Source organism: Gallus gallus, chromosome 2 (assembly GCF_016699485.2).
Source record: "Gallus gallus isolate bGalGal1 chromosome 2, bGalGal1.mat.broiler.GRCg7b, whole genome shotgun sequence".
NCBI classification, from domain to species: Eukaryota; Metazoa; Chordata; class Aves; order Galliformes; family Phasianidae; genus Gallus; species Gallus gallus.
In genome coordinates this window covers 61,534,963-61,555,769 of record NC_052533.1, presented here as the reverse complement: position 1 = coordinate 61,555,769, position 20,807 = coordinate 61,534,963, and the positions used below count along the sequence as shown (strand labels likewise).

The 20,807-nt window shown below is 42.3% G+C and overlaps 1 non-coding gene across 8 annotated transcripts in view; it reads left to right on the top strand.

Annotated features, from left to right (window-relative positions):
* The window catches only part of ATXN1, a 257,493-nt gene that overhangs the window by 205,830 nt on the left and 30,856 nt on the right, over window positions 1–20,807 (top strand). The gene's annotated exons all lie outside the window — the stretch shown is intronic.

The window sequence follows — 20,807 nt, the reverse complement described above, 5'->3', positions numbered from 1 at the left end:
TCTGTCTGTAATAGAAAAATAAGTCCTTTTATGACCAATTGCAAGGGAACGTGGATCCATTCCTGCAGCAACAGTAGAAGGAACCATTTTGTTTGACCCTGAGTACATGATACATATTCAGGCAGGTAGTGAACTTTAAAGTATTGCCCACAGATGCTGCATGCCAAGTTTCTGTCATGCGATCCTCAGCCTGGAAAAATGCAAGTCCCAGAGTTATGAGTAACCACATATTTGCCTCTAAGTGCCCAGTGGGCTGGCTGAAGAGAAGTATCTGAGTTGTCTTTATTTTTCTCTGTTTTAAAATTTTGACTTTTGTAGTTTACTGAAATAGGATAACCATCGCTAGCTGGAACTAGCTAGTGAACTCAACATATATTTGCAAATACTTTGGAATAATAAAAGGTGTATTCATTGGTGAATTTGCTACTTGCTGAATTCTCTTTCCTAATTCAAATCCCAGCTCACTTCATGGGTATTTTTTTGCACGGTAATATTTTGTCTTCTGTCAAAGCAGTTTAGAAATGAAGGAGATATTCCAGAATGGCGAGTAAAGCTCTTTGTAGATACACAACATATTGCCAACACATCTAGGAGTCCAAATTCTGCCTGCAGCCACAGTTCTTCCTGTCCTCTTTAGGAGTCCAGGACTTTCACAACTTAGAGCCGAATTTGCCAGTGAATGACCACCTCAGCCATCCTTTCTGAGGCTACAACAGATTTAAGCACAGAAATTGTCTTAGCAGAAAACCAAGAGCAGACAAATGACTGCTAGCTGGATTTGCTGTTCGAAGTGTCAGATGAGAGTAAGTAGGGTAAGTTCCAGTTAAGAAGCTCTTTAGCCCCAGAACAGTCTTGAATGATGAAGTCAATTATGGAACACGGCTTTATTCATGTGGGTGTAATCACCTTGTTCTTAAATCAGTTTTGAAGGTGGAACTTTAGCTTCTAGTTCTTGTTGTAAATTTTCAAAAGAACCTACCACTCTAAGCTACTGCCAGTTTTTCTATTGTGTGCATATATAAAAATCTCATTTTGAATCTCGATAAGCTCTTGGCTTTAATAATGTCTCGAGACTGCGAGTTTCATAGCTTATTTATCATGCACTGAATAAATAAAAAATCCTTTTGTTGTTGGTAAATTCACTGCCTTTCAGTTTCCTTGAGCATCCACTTGGTTTGTATTGTCTGAGAAGATAAAGGGGAGCACCCCACTTAACCTCTCAACATCATTCTGCACTCCCTTTTCAAGTAATTTTCATATGCCTGTAATAGTGTGTACCTTTTATAAATGCTACCTTTTAAGAGAAAATAATACCACCTCTTAGTATCCATATAATGAACTATCTCTGTTACATTCCACTGCCTAATAGCATTGTGGTTTTTCCATTGAAGGATGCCTGATTCGATCGTTCTGACAAACTGCTGTTTTCTTGTAGCAAAATTGTTCAACATAGTGTTTTTACTGTTTTGTCAATAAGCAGAGGAAATAAATACCTTATGGGATTTGAGCAAGAACATTCACACTCCGTATGTGAGCAGCGTTTGAATTGGAGTGTGGTGGGGAAGCAGAGTGTAGTATGCAACCTGTTTACTGAAGTGCATGCCAGCTAAGTGAGATTTTCTTCTCGTGTGCTAGGATCTTGCATTGGGCCCATTTGCTCTCTCCTTTCCTTTGCAACCAATCCCAGCTACCCCCATTCCCCCAGTATCCAGTGTTAGCAGCCTTTTTCTTTATTTACTTATTTCTATGAGGAATTGCTAGTTTGGAATCGTTCTGAATTTAGGCCATGTCTACAACTAATCTTCAGTTTTTTGATGATGGATGAATTAATGGTATAAAAGTCTGGATTGAGTAGAACTTTTTTTTTTCCTAATTGTATGAGGCAAAGATTGAATGCAGTAAATTTGAGTTCTAGCAGAGCAGTCTTATATAATACCCGTTAAACTTGTGGAATACATTGCTGCGAGTCATCTACAGGTGCTTGTAAGGGAAAAAAATCACCCAGAACTGCTTTAGATAAGACTTAAAGTGTGTCAGAGGACAGTGAGCTCAAAGTGCAGTAAGTTCTTCACTGATCAGCTGCTGTTCATGAGCTGACCGCTTACATAGCATCGTCTGCTGGTCTCTGGACACTTGTTAGAAGCACCCTGAATTACATGAATCTTATACCAGTTGTCTGAAATTATGTGTCAGTTCCTGTGCTTGCTACCAGTTGTGAGTTTAGACAGGTTCAAATTATGTTGGTTAGCCTGTTTTGATGTCTGTGTTGCCTATGTGGTGAGGCCAATACATCTCCACCCACCTATTAAGGAATATGTTAATTAACTCTATTAAACACCTAAATGTGGCTCCATAGCCAGACAGATAGTGACAGCCAGTGGCCCTGCAGGACATAGATGGTTTCTCACTACAATTGATACTCTCCACGGCTGAAAACGCTTCTTACTTTTTGGACTTCCACTCACTTAACTCCCTCAGGCGGTTATTTACAGAACTGAAGTGCAACTAAGAGTTCAAACAGGGTAGCCTTAAAAGCTGCCTTAATGACATCTATAGAAAAATCATCTAACTTGGCTTTCATCTTCAGACAGAAGGTCGGAGTTCATGGATTTTGTCGTTAGGCAGCTTTCATTTCGACCCCCTTTCCCCCCGCCCCGCCACCATCTAGCCAGTGGGTTAAAAAGGCTTCTTAAAATAACCAGTTTCTTTCTCGATGCATCTGGAGTCTCAAATACTCTGGGGATCAAGAAAAGCACAAAAACAATGTTTCAGCTCTCTTAGTTCCAGATGGACCTGTTTTCTAATGCTATTTATTACAACTTCACGAATGGAACAGATCCTATTTCAGAGCAGTATTTGTGTTTAGCTTTGGGAAGGACAGCCAGAGCTTGGAGTTAACATGGTGCCATTAGGAGTCTTCTGGGCTGGCTCCAGATGAGCACACCACAGGCTCTCTCATAGCCATCAGTAGGTGGGTTGTGTTCTGGGTTGCCTCCTCTCTGGGCACAATGTCCTATTCTGAGCAGAGCAGCGCTCTCTCAGAGTGAGAGAAATGTGTGTAAGGTTGAGAGCTGGAAGGAGAGAAGTTCGTAGCACGTACCACTTCCTTCTTTCACCTAAGTCACAAAAATCAATATAGCCAGGGCAGAGTGGGCATTATTCTGGCCAGAATTTGTTCATGGGAATCTTGGATCATTGCGTCTCTTTGGTGATCTCATGGAAAAACTTTCAATCCACTTCATCTCTAAGGACCCCTATATAGCTCCCTAGATTTGCCATGTGCAGCAAGGCAGCTCTAACTCACACCTCTGGGTCCCAGCATCATTCCCTCTGCTTTATGCTCCCTTCATGCACCCAGTTTTTAGTATCTGTTAAGACTCTAAATTCAGTTATCATTGGTATAATTGGGAAAAAGTCTGTGGAGCTTTCTTGTGGCGAAGCTGTGCTGCTATATGAAGGAAATTCTGGCATAAATGTGGTATATACCTTCAAAATGATATTTGTAGAGAGTGTAATATAGTTTTCCTGGATGTTCCTATATAGGAATGTCATAGGACTGGCAGTATTGAAGTTATTTACTCACTACAAGCTATACTACTCACCAGTGCTTAATGTTGGTTGGCGTAAGCCTGAGTTAACCATTCTCTCATGGGAGAAGAGGTGTTAATTCCTTTTCTGTGCCACAGCAGCCCAGGCTTTGACCGAAGATACTACGTACACTGGACCATGGAAACTTACAGGCTTGTAGTGAGACATTATACTATCAACTATATATTTTTTTTTTATTCTCAGGTTCAGATGAAATAAATGTCTTGTTCTGTAGATATGAAAGTTAATTGGTCACTGAGAGAAGGACCCTAACGTGGATTTTTGAAGTTTTTCTTGAGCTTGGTGGGCATGAGTTTTGGTCATTTTGTGCAGAGCTGACCTTATATCTGAACTGACAGTTAAAGGTGAATGAACTGCAGATCCATGGTGACCCAGATTTGAAATGAGAAAGATGATTCATGTAGGACATTTGGAAACCAAGAGGTGCCGGTGAAAGGAGCCAGGCTTTCTTGGCTGATACGGGTGGATTAATTGAGGAAGATGTGTTTGCTTTAGGGCACGACTAGTCGCACTTGAAGCAACACACAGTTTCTCATTTGGAGGAGGAAAGGGAGTGCAGTACATGTTTTTACAGAGGACAATGGAAACCTTGTACCTGTGGCAGATGGCTGTGGTATTGTTTAGAGCAGGATACATAAAGACCTGGTTGTACTCCATATACTGTTGATGTTAATCTCTGGGGCGTTCCGTGTGGGCGATAACATTAGTGCTGAGGAGTAGGCAGTGATTACAAGAGTTTGGCTAAATAGACCTATCTGGGCAAAGAGACCAATAAAGGACATAGGACATGATGATGGCAGTGCTGGGAGAGAGGGGAGCCTGGGAATTCCTCTGGGAATTGCAACAGAGGTAGAGCTTTATTAATCCAGCAAACATGTGGGCAGACTATTTCCAGCAGCAGTTATTTCTCTTTTGGTGCTTCCAGCAAAAATTGCAATACTTTGTGGTTAAACAGCAAGGTAGAATGGATGAAAACTGCATTTTGTTCCTTGGAGAAACTGACATGATAGCATCATTTCCTCACCTGCTGGTAGTTCTTGCTCAAGTTGAGTTTTTCCATTAAGATGCCTGCACTTCAAGCAGGAGGCATCTGTTTGTCTGCAGGGTTAGGTCAAGAAAGATGTGCCAGCCTGAATACCAGAACGAGGAGATAATGTTTGACCTTTTCCTCGGGAGAGAAAGAGAGTGAGTGAACATAGATCAGGTGGTCAGCAGTAGTCAAGCGTTGCCAAAGCCAAATTATGGGCAGTGAGGATATATCTGATAGAGAAAGACAGTAAAACATCATTTGTATGTAGCAGAGAATCTCACAAAGGCAGTGTTAATTCACTTAGTTATATCTTTTGGTTATGACTAAGAAGTTCCAGTCCAGATGATGGGTTTGTTCATAGAGAGAGTCTGACAATACCTCTGACCACATTTCAAGTTTTTTGAAAGAATGCACATAAAATCCTAGAGACGTGTCCAGTCATTGCGTTATTCTCATGGGGTATGTTGTAAAGCCACATGAAGGTGAGATTGTTACAAAGTTCCAAACCGAATAATGAGCCTAGATATAAAAATGTTCTGAAAAAGATCTATATTAACTTGGAATGCAAGAAGTTTCATTTTCATGTATAACAAAGCGTGCATTATTCTTGATACCCAGTTCTGTATGCCCTGCGGTATCAGCTGTGTAGGCAGCTATATCTTGGAGAATTTGTTATCTGTAATGCATTTCTTTTTGCAACCAATCTTGTAATCTCAATGAAGCCTGCTGAAGAGGGGGAATGATTGGTGCTGAGGTCAAAAACATGTTCAGCCTGGAAGTGTGTGTTAGTCCTCTTTCTGTATAAGACCATGTGAGAGGATGCACTCTCTGTGTGGCTCATTCTGTGAAAGAGAACTGTTGTAAAAACTATTTGCATCAGATAAACGAATCCACCTATTCTGAGAGAGTTACTGTGAGATATTTAACAAAGATAGTGGTGTGAGTCTTGAAGAGAAAACGCAGGCCAAAGATCTCCTGATGCTAAGTGTGCTCATGTTGAAAACAAATCCTCTATTTCGACTGTGTCTCTTTAGGATTTGGCTGCAAATCTGAAGGTGTTTTGTACGTTTATCATCTTGAATCTTGAAGCTTCTGTTCAGGAAAAAGCCAGATTTATGCACTCACTGAAGTAGGTCACAATCATTTTTGTGACTTCTTTGCAGTGTATCTGGGAATTGGAGTGGTCTGACTCTCAGAAGTGCTTAAAGAAGTATTTACTAGTGAGGAAAGCAGCAGTTCCAAACAAATGGGTTATGCTCCATTTCTCTTTGTCTCCAACAAACCACTTCCTTTCCTGAAAGCATCGAAGCAGCCAAACAGCCCTAGTGACCGAACACCGTCATTACAAGTAAAAATAATTACAGAAATTAGAAATCTGAGACCTGTTGTAGATCCAGGGAATACATGTGAAATTAAGGTCTGTATTTCCCAAGTTCGGATATGTTTGAGGTTCTGGTTTTGGCGTAGGCCTGTCCTACTTCCAGCTAACCGGTTTGCTACTATTTTCTTTGGATGTTTTTCCTGAGTGGGCTTTTTCGCTCTGACTCATGCAGGATAAAGCAACTAGCTGGAGTGTGTGAAGGCAGACTTCCTAGAGCGTACCAACCAAGGAAAACTGAATCAATCCTAGGCATACTAAAGACCTCTGGTCTTTTACAGCTCGTATAACCATTTTCCAGATGGAGCAATGCCTACAACTTACAACTGTTTGTTTTTTCGTCCTGGTCCAGTTAGACAGTATGTTGCAAGTAGCAGAGAGCAGCTGCTGTTAGTGCTGTTGGGAAAAGAACAAAGAGAAATGCAATTCAATGACTAAAAAAGAAATCAGCTAGGAAGGTGGGAAAACAGGGAATTTTTAAACAGTCCCATTGAAACAATTTTCTTTTATTTCAGCCAGAGGGGAAATGTACTGTGGCACGTAGGGTAGCCCCATGACTGAATATATTATTGCTGGGCAGACAGGAAAATTAAGTAATTCCATTTGCTTTTGATGCCTGAGTTGATGTTGTGTTAATGCTAAATGTTGTCTTGTGTATAGCTAAATGCTATATTCAAATTTACTTTCAGGTCTTTTCCTTTTAAGATAGTGATCAGATATGCCTCTTAGTTTTGTCAAAATTACTGATTTTTACATTGTCATTTACAGCTTATCTGCAAGTCTCCAACCCTGTTGAAAGCTTCTCTTAAATTCACTAACAAAATGTTGAAGTACAATATTGAGTTACCTAAGTAGGCTTCTGGGAAGGAAAAATGTGTTTACTTTTATTAATAACGTACCATGTATTGTTTATAGCCAAAAAAAAGCTATGGAAAACACTGGTGATCTTATCCTACTGCAATATATTTTCAAAACCCACAATGACATAGCCATGAAACGATGACATTTTCCTTTTATTTTGAAAATACGTGGTGCCTCTTTCTCTGTGCATGGGATAATCACAGCTGTCCTGGCTTCTGCATTTGTGAGTAGTCTTGTAATATTGGGAATCTCTCTCCCCTGACAGCCTGAATGTCACCTAGCAGTGTGCATTCACCAGAAGAAGTGAACACACTGATCGGAAACAAATGCATGGCAGCTCTTGGAGTCTTTGTTGTGTTCTCCTTGAAGCCTGTATCACACTGGGATTGTGTGACTAGGGGAGATAAGCAGTGATTTTAATTTAATTTCATTATTATTATTTTAAAGTCACTTCTAGGCCTCATGCTGGTGAAAATGCCCTGAAATGTAATGTCCCTAAAAACCTCAGAATGCAAGGGGATAAAGTCAAAAACTCAAAAACTCAAAAACAAACAAACAAACAAAAAAAAAAAACCAAAAGCCTTAAAAATCTCCTTAAACCAGTCTCATTATTTTGAGGCAAAGAAAACACTCATGCTTGTTTAGTGCTTCAGATTGCTGCCTCTGAGGCTTTCTAGGTTGTATTTTCGGGTTGTCTTTATGCGGTGAATTACTTTATAGCTTGTTGGGGGTTTTGGAGGTGGGAGGGTTGTGTTGTTTACATGCTGTGGAATGACTGCAAGCAGTTTCCCAGAGAATATTCAATATCTGAAATTTCAGCCAATTTGATTAGCTGTGAATGCTTGCATATGCTGTGTGGCGTTGTTCCAGTTCCTGGATTGAATGAGCGTAACAACTTTGGCAGTCTGCATTTTGCAAAGTACTGATGGTGTCTGGAAGGCACCAGGTTCCCCCATCTCCACTTGCCAAAATCAGAGCAGCAGTCCATGCTTAGGATGGAACTAGGTGATATTTAAGGTCCTTTCCAATGCAAGGCATTCTGTGGAAGCTGACGATGCTTCACTCTTCTTTCTTGGATGGCTGTGTAACTCTACTGAGTGCCGGTTCTTCTGTGGCATGGGGAGCACCTTGAGCAGCAAAAGGGATGGGTTATGCCCCTTGCTGCTTTTTTCCAGCGCTTAACCAGCTGTCAGAGATAGAGCTCAAAGCTGAATTTAAACAGGAGCAACAGTGGTTGAATGGAACTAGGGAGAGATGCAGTGATGAGCACAATACACTTCTGCAGTTAAAGACTATACTGTAAACACTTTAAGTGTGCATCGTTCTTTGAATGCAGAGGGCTGTATTTGTTTGAATCTTTTCTTGACACTCTTTGGCGTGATTGGCAGCATATCTGTTGAGGATAGATAGAATAACAGCGAGGGAGAGGTTTGGCAGGTCAGGAAAGTAAGAAAGCAAAGCTGTCCAGCATATGGAAGTCTGCCTCATCACAGCAGGCAGCTGGGGACAGGCGCTGCTCTCTTAAATTCCCAGAAATCCAAAAATCCCTGGAATTCCTTCAGTATAACAGAACAGAAATTTGCCCCGAAGGGGTGCGACCTAGCCATTCAAATCAGGCTATTTGTGGATGTATTTTCTTTTTTGGGGGGTACAAATATATGTGTTGAGAGGGCTCTAAGTGGTGTCACGTGAATGTGTTCTGAAAAGGGGTGACCAAGAGCTCCTTATTAGAAACAGCAATGTACTCCTTATTTCGGTGCAGAGCCAGTTGCATTTTCTTTTGTTCTTTCAACAGGTTAGTAATTACTGTTGCAGTAATTAGGCTTGATGGAGAGTATATAAGACGATAAATGGTTATTCTGTGCAGTAGTGGGGGGATATTTGGTGCCAAGCTTATTATTTTCAGTCAAAGCTAATTATCTCTATTATAATACATGACTCTCTTTCTTGAATTATGAGTGGGAAACTGCTGAATAGATTTTTTTCAAAGTGCCCCGAACCATGGAGAGAAATGAAAATTAAAAACAATGAAAAGCTTGTTAGACAATGAGAAGACTCATCTGTAAAGCTATTTCTGACAGATTTTTTTCCCTCTCTCTCTTCTCCGCTTGTATAAATATCAAATGCTTATCACGAAATCAATTGTTGCGCTACACACAATGAGGGTGTAGAAGCTGAGCTGAGGTGGCGGGGGAGCCGGGCGGGATGCGGGATGGCCGGCAGTAGGCCGACCCCTGCCATCAGGGGATTTGCAGATGTTCCTAGCGAAAGCCATCACAATATACTGGCTACCCAGAATAGCCATCTGTTTTGCTCGTATCTGTGACCTGCCCTGGAAATCTGGAGCGGGAAGCCGAGAGCAGTGCCATGTGGGATTATGCCCGCCGGCTGGTTTACCTCTGGCGATAAGGTCAGCAGAGAGAGTGAGATTTTGATGAGCAGGGCTTGCCCTCACTATGGGTGCCACTCAGTCACTCGTGAATAACGCAGCTGTCCCCTCCTCCGTTTACATCATGGTTTCAATTTGTAACAGCAACAGGGCCGCAGATCTCCTTTCCAGTCCTCTCGCCTTGCCTCGCTCAGCCAAATCACTCCGTAACCTGACGCTCTCACTGGCAAAGCCCGTAGTAGAGCGGCCACCTGGCCCCACTCTCCCTCAGCTCCTGACCCCACGCCTGAGTTCCCTTCCCACAGCCCTGCTCTGCTTTGGTGCCCCATCGGACGGCACTGGCATGGGCAGATAGACTTTTCCTAACTTTTAAAAGCTGGGGTTGGAGTTGAATTCAATTCCTGACAGAAAAGAATGAGCACAGCTCTCTCGCGTGCTTACAAGGCAGCTTTCCTTAGAAATCCTGTGGAGTGCTTTTCCGTGTTCTATGCAGCAGATGTTAGAAGTCGACTGGTGTCACGTGTTGCACTTTGTGGTGCTTTAATACACGCTTGTGGGAGATGAGCAGTACAGAGGAGCTGAGTTACTGAGACAGATAAAATTTTCACAGCAGTAGTATTTGCCTGTCTTCAGTTACTGCCAGGAAAACCACATCAGACTCGCGTGGCAGTGCCCATCTGCAGTCTGTGCTGGGAGCTGCTTGACTCCTGTCTGAAATTCTGTGCTTGGCCTTTACACTGATTTTTTTCCAGCAGCCCAGCGTGTCTCACTAATGGGCTGCTTTTTGCACGTATAGATTTTATACCTCACCTAAACTCCTTGGGTTTCTGTATTAGTGCTGTTCATACACAGAGCTGGTGTAATTGGGCTGCTGCTTTGAAGATGTAGGTATTATTTATGTGAAGGCACAGTGTAATACAAACCATCTTTCTCAAGGTGAGCCAGGTTGTGTGAACTCTGTCCAGGGAGCTCACCTTGGAAATTTCTGTGCCTGACGTTGAGTTTTTCATTGCACTGTCTCAAACCTTAGTTCAGGTTAGTGACAGCTCTCAAAAGCTGCTTCTGATGGATGAATCAGGAGAGCCATGGCAGAACGTCGTACAAATAGCCAGTGTCCTTAAAATCCAGCTGGATGAAAATGAAAGGTGCTTTTCACCAAATTGCTTACAGATCCTGTTAAGCACTAGCCAGGAATAGAAGCGAGAAATTCAGAAAGAATAATAGAGGCAGACACTATTCAAAGGTGTTGTTTCAATTCTTTTCATAATGCTATTATCAATTAAGGAAGTTGCTGAGTGAGGTAGAGTTTGCATATGTTAGCATTTGATAATAGTTATTCACGTGAAAGAGTGTTATAGGATAAGGCCATGGACTGGCTATAGAGCTAATGGAAACTGTGTAAGGGCTACCAAGGAAGCAATAACGTGTAAAGTTTAATCAGTGCAGTCAGCTATATTTTAAATCGCATTTAAACAGGAGTATTAAAAATACTGCTTCTAGATGTAGGAGAAACATAAGCCTCTTGACTTTCACAGGGCAAATATATCTATAGCTCAAACAGACGAAAATAGGGACCATTTTCACATAAATCAAACGTGTGTAGCTCTCCCTACTTCATTCCTTGGGTCCAAGAATCACAAGTTTAGTAGCTAATAAGAAAATATTTTAAAACGTAGTATTAGTTGATTAGATCTGTTGAGAAGCAAAACTCCAGACGGGGAGCTTTCAGTACCAGAGAGCAGGAAAATCCATTAAACCATACACACCAGTAACTCATAGCTGTAATCTTGCATAGATGCTTCTGTAAACTATAATTCAAAAAGCCAAACTAACCCATTTACAGCTGCAGACATCTCAATAGAATAGCTTTAGATGCTGTTAGCCTATTTTTATTTTATGTCTCTCTTTTATAGCGGCAACCTAACTATTTTAAAGTGTATCTCTGTGGGAATTGATGGGTTTTATTATGTACATTTCTGTACTATAAGAACAGAGTGATCGATTTTGTTTATGCTGGTTGTTGTTTGTTTGGCTGCATGACAAGGTTGCTATCAACAGAAGGTATGAAGCATGAGGTAATGACTACAACTTAAATGAGAGCACTTGTCATACCTGCTTTTTGCTCAAACTGATCAGGGCGTAGTCAAATGCCATGTGTGTGCACTTTCATGTTTACAAACTGGCAAGCTTAATGGAAGGTAATCTCTGACATTTCTTAACGGTTTTCCTTGCCTCTGAAATCAAAGATACTCGTATTGTGCTAAACTATTTAGGATATTCTGAGAGTTAGAGAAAAATGCTGGGTGAACTGAGTACAGTGAACACTTATTGCAGAGGGATTTAAAATGGTTTTACTTATTTATTATGTGGAATAAATTAAAGTTCATCCTTCTAGGCACTGTTTAAGAAAAACTGTATACCTGCTATCCTTCCTGATCTCAGAAGTGCTGGGTAATAACCTTGGGCATGATTTACACGAGCAAGCTGATCTGTTTTCAACTGTGGCATAGAACAGATGATACTGCATAAAGTTGCTTGTAACACTAGGGCAATCCCACGAGGGAAAAGAAGGAGCTATACTGGTGATAAAAAGCATTTACATTAGTCCAGGGCTGCAGGTACAGGTTCTCTCATGCATATTTCCCAGCCAGCTGAGAAAGCTACTACCAATAGGAATCTTCTACCTGGAGACTTATTACTGACATCAGTGGGTACTGGCCCATCTGACCTGTGGCTCAGCATCGTGGGGACCACTCATAAACCTGCTTAATTCAGGACAAATTGGGTGAGCAAAGACTAAATATTTAAATATCTGGAGTAAGCTTCACTCATTTTGCCTGAAACATACTCACTCTAGCAGGTCAGCTTGCTGTATCTTCTGGCAGGGGTGAGAAGCAGCTGGAAAGATCATCTTCTTCAGCTGGCATAGCTAGAGCTGAAAAAGGACTTTATCTCTGGCCTTGTTCCATTCTAGACATACTCTGCACATGACTAATTCAGTTTTTAAAAGAAACCCACAGAATGCTTACCCAAAGAATTCTGCTGCCACAGCATTCCTGCTAAGAGCTAGAACCTTGTCTTGGTGTGAGAAAGAAGAAATTGGTTCTGTTTACACATTGGGATGCACGTCTGAGCTGGGTGAGTGACAAAGCACTGGAACAGGCTGCGGAGAGGATGTGGTCTCCTCTTTGGAGATCTCCAGAAGCCACCTGGATGTGGGCCTGGGCACCCTGCTCTGGGTGGTCCTACTTGAGCAGGGGTTGGACCAGATGAGCTCCAGAGGGCCCTGCCAGCTTCAACCATTTTGTGATCCTCTGCAATTCCATATTTGCAACTACTGTTGAAGCCTGGGGTGGAGTGCCTGGATAGGAGTTGGACAAACTGTGAGAGAAATGCTGCTCAGAGATGAGGACTGCAACATCCAATGGGCATTACTTTCAGGGTACACCTGAACTTCCTTTGTTGATGAGCAGTGGAAACATGAGGAACAGGAACCATTTGAAGAAAGCGGGGCAGAAAAGAGATACTGGGTAAACATGAGTCTGACAGAGGCAAACAACAGAGAACAAATGCTCTGTGAAAAAGCCTTAAGTTGTTGCAGTGAACTTAAAGAGAACTTTGACAGACAGGAGATTTTAGTAAGGTGCCACTGTGACTTAATAAGTTTGTTCCTGGGCCCTCAGGTGCAGTAAAAGCTCGTTTCTTCTTTCTTCCTGACTAGTCGCAGTGTTCTAGTAAAGGTTATGTAAGTCTTAGTTCAGGAAAGACTTAGGGTTCCTCTGTTGGGATCACTTCATAAGCAAGGCTCTGAGCTGCAGGAGGGCTCCTTCTCATGTCAAGGCAACACCCTGCACTTCTGCAGAAATGCATGACAAATTGCAAGCGCTCTTATTGCCAGAGATGAGCAGAAAACCACCCAAGCATGCTTAAGCTCTCCATTCTGGGCAACTGAGCATGTCCAAAATACACCGTTGGTGTGGAAACAAACCCTTCATCCTCCAATGTCTCTTACAAATACTGGATGTGTTCTGACATCCCCACAGCCACGCTTCCCTCCAGTGCTCTTCTGCTCCATACGTGCTGGATCATGAATGCTGCGGGTCTCGGTCATTCCTTTGTAGATTTACCACTGCTCTGCCACTGCTGTGACCCTCACCTCTTACAGGACTTGTCATTTCCTGGCATACTGTTCTCTAAGTCAGATAGTGGTACGTTTACTTCATAATCAAACAAGTGGATCTTTATTCCACGGGTCAAATGTACAGAATGATAGCAGCAGGTGAAGAGGTGCGGAAATAAGGTTTTTCAGAACTGGGAGTTGTTTTTTGTTCATGTGGTAGTGCTAATGATGGATGGTATTGCAGTTATTAAAACACACATTCTATAATAATGAAAAATAGGCATAGAAGTGTCTCATGCGAACCCAAGGGCCAATGCTTATATAAATTAAAAACTAAAGGGAGAAGCAGTAAGTATTTAGGACTTATAATAACTCAAACAACAGAGTTCTGCATTTCTGGATGTGCTGGAGATTTTCCACAGATACTTCCTATGGAAAGAATTTATGAATCAAAGTACAAGAGTTGTCCGGGGAAGATTGGTCCCACATGGATACTGTTGCTGTTTTAACTCAGCCAGATTTTCTAAACTATTCACTATGAACAGATTGTATTCATAAGTACAGGAAGCATTTGCATTTAGTGTAGCAAAATCAGCTGAAGCAGAAATTAACACACGCTGTATAGTGTTTAATCAGAAAACAGAATAGTTGTTTGGTCAGAATAAGACATTTAGAGGGAAAGGATACAGCAAGCCAAGTTTTGTTCTTGATTGGCATTGCTGTACGAGTGCAGAAGCACAGTTCAGAGCAAAACATACCCAGATTAATTTACTTTCTACTTGTGTTGGCTTCTTGTGAGTTGTTATTTCCTATTTATGAAGAAAGAGGGGCTGAAACCTGTGGGGTTTTTTCGTTTGTTTTTGTTTTCTTTTTGTAGCATAAAAAATGGCCAAGGCTATTTTTTCTGGGTGGTATTACCTAATGTACTTTTGAGGGAGAGGTTAGATGACATTTATCTTTTTCACCTTCCTGGGTATCAGGATATTTCTACTCTCCCTTTCCTCTTCATGTAGTCAAAAGCTGTACCATTCTCAGAATGGCTTCTGACCCGAGACTGTGAGGTTGGAACCAACCTCGACTCTTCTAGAAGTAAATAGGGTAAGAAGGGTTTGGGGGATACCTTTGCATTCTCAGACACATTTGGTAATTCACATGACTGCAACTCAAGACTAAAAACAAGACTTGGAGTTCTCTTTAAATTATCTTCCCTGGCATGAAAATTTTGCAACCGGCTTATCTGTACGAGGGTTGTACTTGTTTAAGTTCATTAGATAACACATCTACACTTGGAAGAAGATTAGGGTTGGGCAGAAGTGCTACCAGTGTTTCATCATGTTTATGCAAATCCTTTTTATCTGGAAATATCTTGAGTACTAGAATACTGTTGTTTCACAGCTATATCCTGGACAGGTTCAGTGAAGTGCATGATACTTATAAACCAAAGCTTTGGAAAAGTAAATATATTCCTGGTTTGAATTTTAGGAGATAAGCTGTTGGTTTAACTGGTGTTCCCATTGTTGCAAACTATACTGTTCGGAGTTGTAAAGTGATGTGGAGAGTCATGCTCAGTGATTCAAGAGAAAAGAGTATTGGGATTGGCACAAGTTTCCTTGCAGTCTGGGAGCTGGGGAATTCAGCTCTGCTAAATTCTGGCTCCTCATTCACCGTGGAGCTCATCCCTAATGTCCCTCTTGCTGATCTTCCCAGGGAAGCAAATTTTTATCTGATATCTCAAGGGCTGCATCCTTGTAAATCCGTGGGATATCCATGAAGTTTTTATCAAAGCCTTAAGAACTTTTCCATTGGCTTCTGGGAATGCTGAGCAGTGGCTGGGTATGATATCTGAAGTTTCCCTGGTGCAGAAGCAAATGCATTTCTCCAACAATGCCGGACTATAACTGGTGTGCCAGTCTAGTGTTAATGCAGTTTCTCCAACACTGAGCATGTGCCACAGACTCTTACTTTAGAGTCTAAACTGGGATTTCAAGAACCCTTCAGAGCTACATGGAGCCAAGCATGTTTAAGGAATTTTTGGAGGAAATTCCCTGGGAAAGTGTCCTTAGGGACATAGGAATGGTAACTCTTTAAGACACTTTTCTAAGAGCACAAGAGCTCTCCATTGCCCAGCATAAGAAATCAAGCAGAGGTGGTAGGAAATCAGCATGGCAGAACAAGACCTTGCTGCTCAGACTGAGGGATAAGAAGGAAAAGTACAGACAGTGGAAGCAGGGATGAGTACCCTGGGAGCTACGCAGGGATGCTGTCTGGACATGCAGAGATGGGATCAGGAAAGCTAAGATGCACATGTAACTGGACTTGGCAAGGGATATGAAGAATAACAGTAATGGATTCTTTAGATACATTGGTCAGAAGAGACAGGCTAAGGAGAATGTACCCCTCTGATAAATTAGGAGGGAGAACTGGCTTTAACAAACATGGAGAAGGCTGTGGTATTCAGTGAGGTTTTTGCTTTGGTCTTCACTGGCTGCCAGGCTTCCCATACCTCTCATGTCCCTGAACCTCCACGAGAGGACTGGGGGTAGCAAAATCCCTCCCACTGTAAGAGTTTGAAATGGCCTCATGAGGCTGACTGAGTATAAATCTACAGAGCCAGACAATATGCATTCTAGGGTCCTGAAGGAACTGGCTGATGTGGTTACCAAGCCACTCTCCATCATATTTGAAAAGTCATGGTTGTCAGATAAAGTCCCTGTTCACTGGAAAAGGGGACAAGGGACACATAACTAAATTTTAAGAAAGGGAGAAAGGAGGACCTGGGGAACTACAGGTTGGTGAGTCTCATACTTGTGCCAGGAAGGCCACAGAGCCGATCCTCTTGGAAGAGATGTTAAGGCACATGTGAGACAAGGAGGAGATCTGAGACAGCCAGTGCAGATTCACCAAGGGCCGATCATGTCCGACCAGTCTGGTGGCCTTCTGAGATGGAGTGACAACATTGGTGGGCAAAGGAAGGTCAACTGATGGCATCTATCTGGACTTGTGCAAGGCCTTTGACATGGTCCCACACCATGTCCTCATCTCTAAATGGTAGAGATACGGATTTGAAGGCTGGACTGTTTCTTGGATGGTCACAGCAAGAGAATTGTGGTCAACATATCTATGTCCAAGTGGAGGCTGGTCGTGAGTGCTGTCCCCTGGGAGTCTGTCGTGGGAGCAGTGCTCTTCAAAACCTTTGTGAATGATATAGAGAGTGGGAACAAATGCACTCTCAGCAAGTTTGGTGGTAACATACCAAGATGAGTGGTGCAGTTGATAAAATAGAAGGAAGGGATGCCTTCCATAGAGATCTCAACAGTCTGGAAAAGTGGGTACATGAGAGTTGAATGAAGTTTAATAAAGCTAAGTGCAAGGTGTTGCACTTCGGTTGGAGCAGTCCCAGGCATGAGTGCAGATAGGCAGAAGAACTCCTTGAGAGCAGCCCTGTGGAGAAGGACTTGCGAGTCCTGTTGCATGAAAAGCTGTACATGATCCACCAGTGTGCACTTGCAACTCAGGAGGCCAACAGTATCCTGGGCTGCATCAAAAGGGGGTGGCAGCAGGCAGAGGGAGGTGATTTTCCCCTCAAGAAGCTCCATCTGGAGTACTGTGTCTAGGTCTGGAGCACCTGACACAGGAAAGATGTGCAGCTTTAGGAGAGGATCTGGAGGAGGGCCACGAGGATGATCAAAAGGCTGGAGCATCTCTCCTATGAAAAAAGGTTGAGGGAGTTAGGCTTGTTTAGCTTGGAGAGGACTCCAGGGAGACCTCATTGTGGCCCTCCAGTACTTGAAGGGAGCTTATAAATGAGAGGAGGACCAACTTTTTACATGGGCTGACAGTGATAGGACAAGGAGAAATGGTCTTAAATTAAAAAAGGGGAGATTTAGGTTACATGTTGGGCAGAAATTCTTTACTCAGTTATTGGTGAGGCACTTGAACAGATTGTCTGGGGATGTTGTGAATGTCCCATCCCTGGAGGTGTTCAAGGCCAGGTTGGATGGGATCCTGGGCAGCCTGATCTGGTAGGTTGCTGCCCTGTCCATGGCTGAAGGGTTGGAACCAGATGATCTCTGAGGTTCCCTGCAACCTAAGGCATTCTGTGTTTCTATACTAACTTAACACTAAGGGGAAACATAAGGATATATCTTTACCTTCCTGTGTCCCCTCTTTGATTTTCACAACCACCCTGACAGCTAGAAGAGAGCAGCAGTGCACAGTTTCTGCATGGTCTGGAAAACAGGGTGACTGGTATTGAGAGGAGCACTGCAACGTGTGCTTCAACAGTCTCCCAGCTCTCCGTCTGGATATCTTTTCAAAACAGGGTTTTTGCATACTGGCACGGCACTGTGAAGAAGCGTGTGCTGCCATTGCAGTATGCTTTCTGAGACATATGGAAATATTTCAGTTCCTCAGTTTTCTCACACTAGCATCTATTGAAAAAAAAATTGGAAGTTTGATATGGTAGTATTTAGTTATTCTTTCTGCATGAGAAACAAGCAAAGCATCTACTGTTAATCATGGATGTTTAAAAACCATAAACTTGTTGTCCATATTTGCTAGCAGTTGGGGAAGAAAGTTGATCTTTCCTAAAAACACTGAAGCAGATGCAAGCAGTGTCAATGCCAGAATATCCCTACAAATTCTCCTAACATGAAACAGTTTTGGACAGTTCAGGACATCTGGAGTGAATATGGAAGAGGGAAATGAAAAATTTCTTGAATGTACTTAAAGGCTGAAATAGAATCACAGTGGTGTAGACATGCAGAAACCCTGAATGAAATACACACATGGATATGGCAGAACGCTTAAGAGGAAGTCAGCCTGCTAGGAGCAGAGCTATTTTTAGTCTTCTAATGAAGAAAGCAGCTGTATTTAAGAAAGCCAGTCACTCAATGCTTGGAAAATCAGCTGGAACTCTTTCTGGGTCCTGATGTTCTTGGTTTCAAGAGGAAAATCTTATGTGTAAGCTCTTTCAGCCCTCAAGAACCTTAAATGGCAGTCATCTTGGGTTTTGAAGCACAGTTGGGAGCTTCTTGGGAACATATTCACAGACTTCTGTTGGAGCCCATGATCACTCTGCGGTGTTCAACCACTCCTGGAATGAGCATTGCTTGAGGAGAGAGCGAGGATCCAGCAAAGTCCTCTGAGATGTGCATTGAGCACAGCACTGAATTGTGCTTTTTTTGTTGGTTCTGTGCTCCGCTGCTTGTTATACAACTTTTATTTCCATTCTTAGTTTCCCCAGAGCGGTAATGGGGAGCAGCAGTTTATCCAATGTGTTGTAAAACCTGTCTTTTCTTATCTGTATAGTGCATGTGTTAGGTATGGGGATGGAGCAGAGCCACTTTATTTTGCTGCCCTAGTCAAACTGGAAGCAGAATTGTGAAAACTTGTTCTTTGTTATGTACCTTCTTTACACAGAATAACTCTTTTGTAAGGCTTTTTTTTTTTTTTTTTTTTTAGTGTAAAATATAGAGATGTCTTTTTCTGTCATATTGCTGAGTTAAACAAATGCTCAAAATGAATTATGTGTATTCTGGCTGTGACAGGAATGGACAATAGTTATCTCAAGGTCAAATCCATTGAATGTGCTTGCAGAAAGTAAATGAGACAGCTTGATTTTCTGCTGGGTTGAGAAATCGTTCCTGAACCAGTTAAAGTAGGTGCATCACAAAAGGCTGAATTTGGAGGAAAGGGATTTAAACTTAACCCAAGTGTCAGGGAAGTGTAACTGAAGTCACCTGCATGAGGTGGCCAGGCATTTTCAATGAAAAGATGGGCTTAGTGAGGAAGTGGTTTTGGAAACCTTCTTCTGCAGAAGGTCTGTCAATTTTCATCAATGGCCGCTGGCCAACACCACCAGAAAACAGGACAAGATCCTAAAGGCAAGGCAAAGGCACGAGAGGGCTCTGCAGGTATGCCTGCAGGTATTCCTTTTGCTACACAACTTCACTGGATTCCTTTGGTTGCTTCCAGCTACCAGCCTCGCATTTAGAACCATGTCCTTTGCCTGCCTGTCCTAGGTTTTCGTGCATGCAGTGTCTCATACAGTGGGGAAAGTGGGCAGGAAGGAAGGGGTTGTAACCTACAGGAGGAAAGTCCCAGTCTCTCTTTTTTTCAGTAAGACAGCAGCCTGGGGAAGAGGTTGATGCTCCCGGCCTTTTGCCATTTGCTTGTCCCCCACCATTTGCCTACAAGGGGCAATCCTCTGCAGATCTCACAGCAGTCTCCTGCATGATCAAACCCTAGATCTGTGTCTGCTTAAGCGATATCATTTTAAAAAATAGCTTCTGTTCCGAGATGGGGAAGGTCATTCCGACTGAACTGCATAAGGAGCAATTATGTGAGTATTTACTCTGGCGCACACCGGGCAGCCTGGGGACAGTGACTTGGGATACAGAGTCCCTCTGCCTGACCCAGGGCAGTAACACGTCTGGCTACAGCCTCTGTTATCTGCCACAAGTACCTGAGGTTTTCAGCTGGTTTCAGTAGAGCCTGTTTTGCATAAACCACTTCTATTTTCCCATTACTCATATGTCCTTTTGTTAATAACATAATGTAAATAATTCTGGGTTGGATTTGGCATTCATTTAAACAGGTGTAATGCTAAAGCAGCCTTAATTGGTTTCAGTGTTTCTGGCGTTCTCTCTGGCTGCACTTTCTAAAGGAGTTGACTTGCTTTTGAAGGCTTGTTACCATAATTCACCCATCAGTCTGCTGCTTTTAATGTTAATTCAGTTTCAGAGCTCGGTAGGAGGCAAGAGAAATGTCTCAGACTGCATCCTCAGGTTATTCTCCGAGTGGACGGTGTTTTAACTGGATGCAGCGGGCTTTGGCGGAGGGAGGCCTGTGATATTTTTAGTCCTCAGGAATCTGTAAAAGTGAAAAAATGATTATCTGGTTTCTGTATAAATACCACATCCAAAGCACACCTGTCTTCTGCCATGTGGTCCAGCTAATTGGTTTTTGATCTATTTTTACTGTTCTTAGCTGAAAGGCGTTTTTTTTTTCTTTTTGTTAAGTTTCACAAAAAGCTGTAGAGCTGTTTTAGGGTTTTGTAGCTGTGAAAAATAGCCGTGGTTCTGTTTTTTAAAAAGCATTCTCAAGGAATAATTACAATGATTGAGCATGCTGCTTAAAAAAACCAGAAGCGTGTACATTTTTCATAGCTACGCAGCTCTAAAACGGCTTTGTGGGTTTCTTCACAGATTCAGGAAACTTAAAAATAAAAAGGAGCAAATCTATCTGTGAGCTTGGCAACAGCTGAAGTTTATATTTCACAAGTATCTGAAAATTGGTTCCTCCCCATTTGCAGACGCATATGCCAAAGTTTTAAACTGACAGCGCAAAGTTTATGCTGCAAGCTTTGTGAAGGAGCAAAGCAGCATTTTTCTGCTCTATGCCATCCTGCAGTTATGCG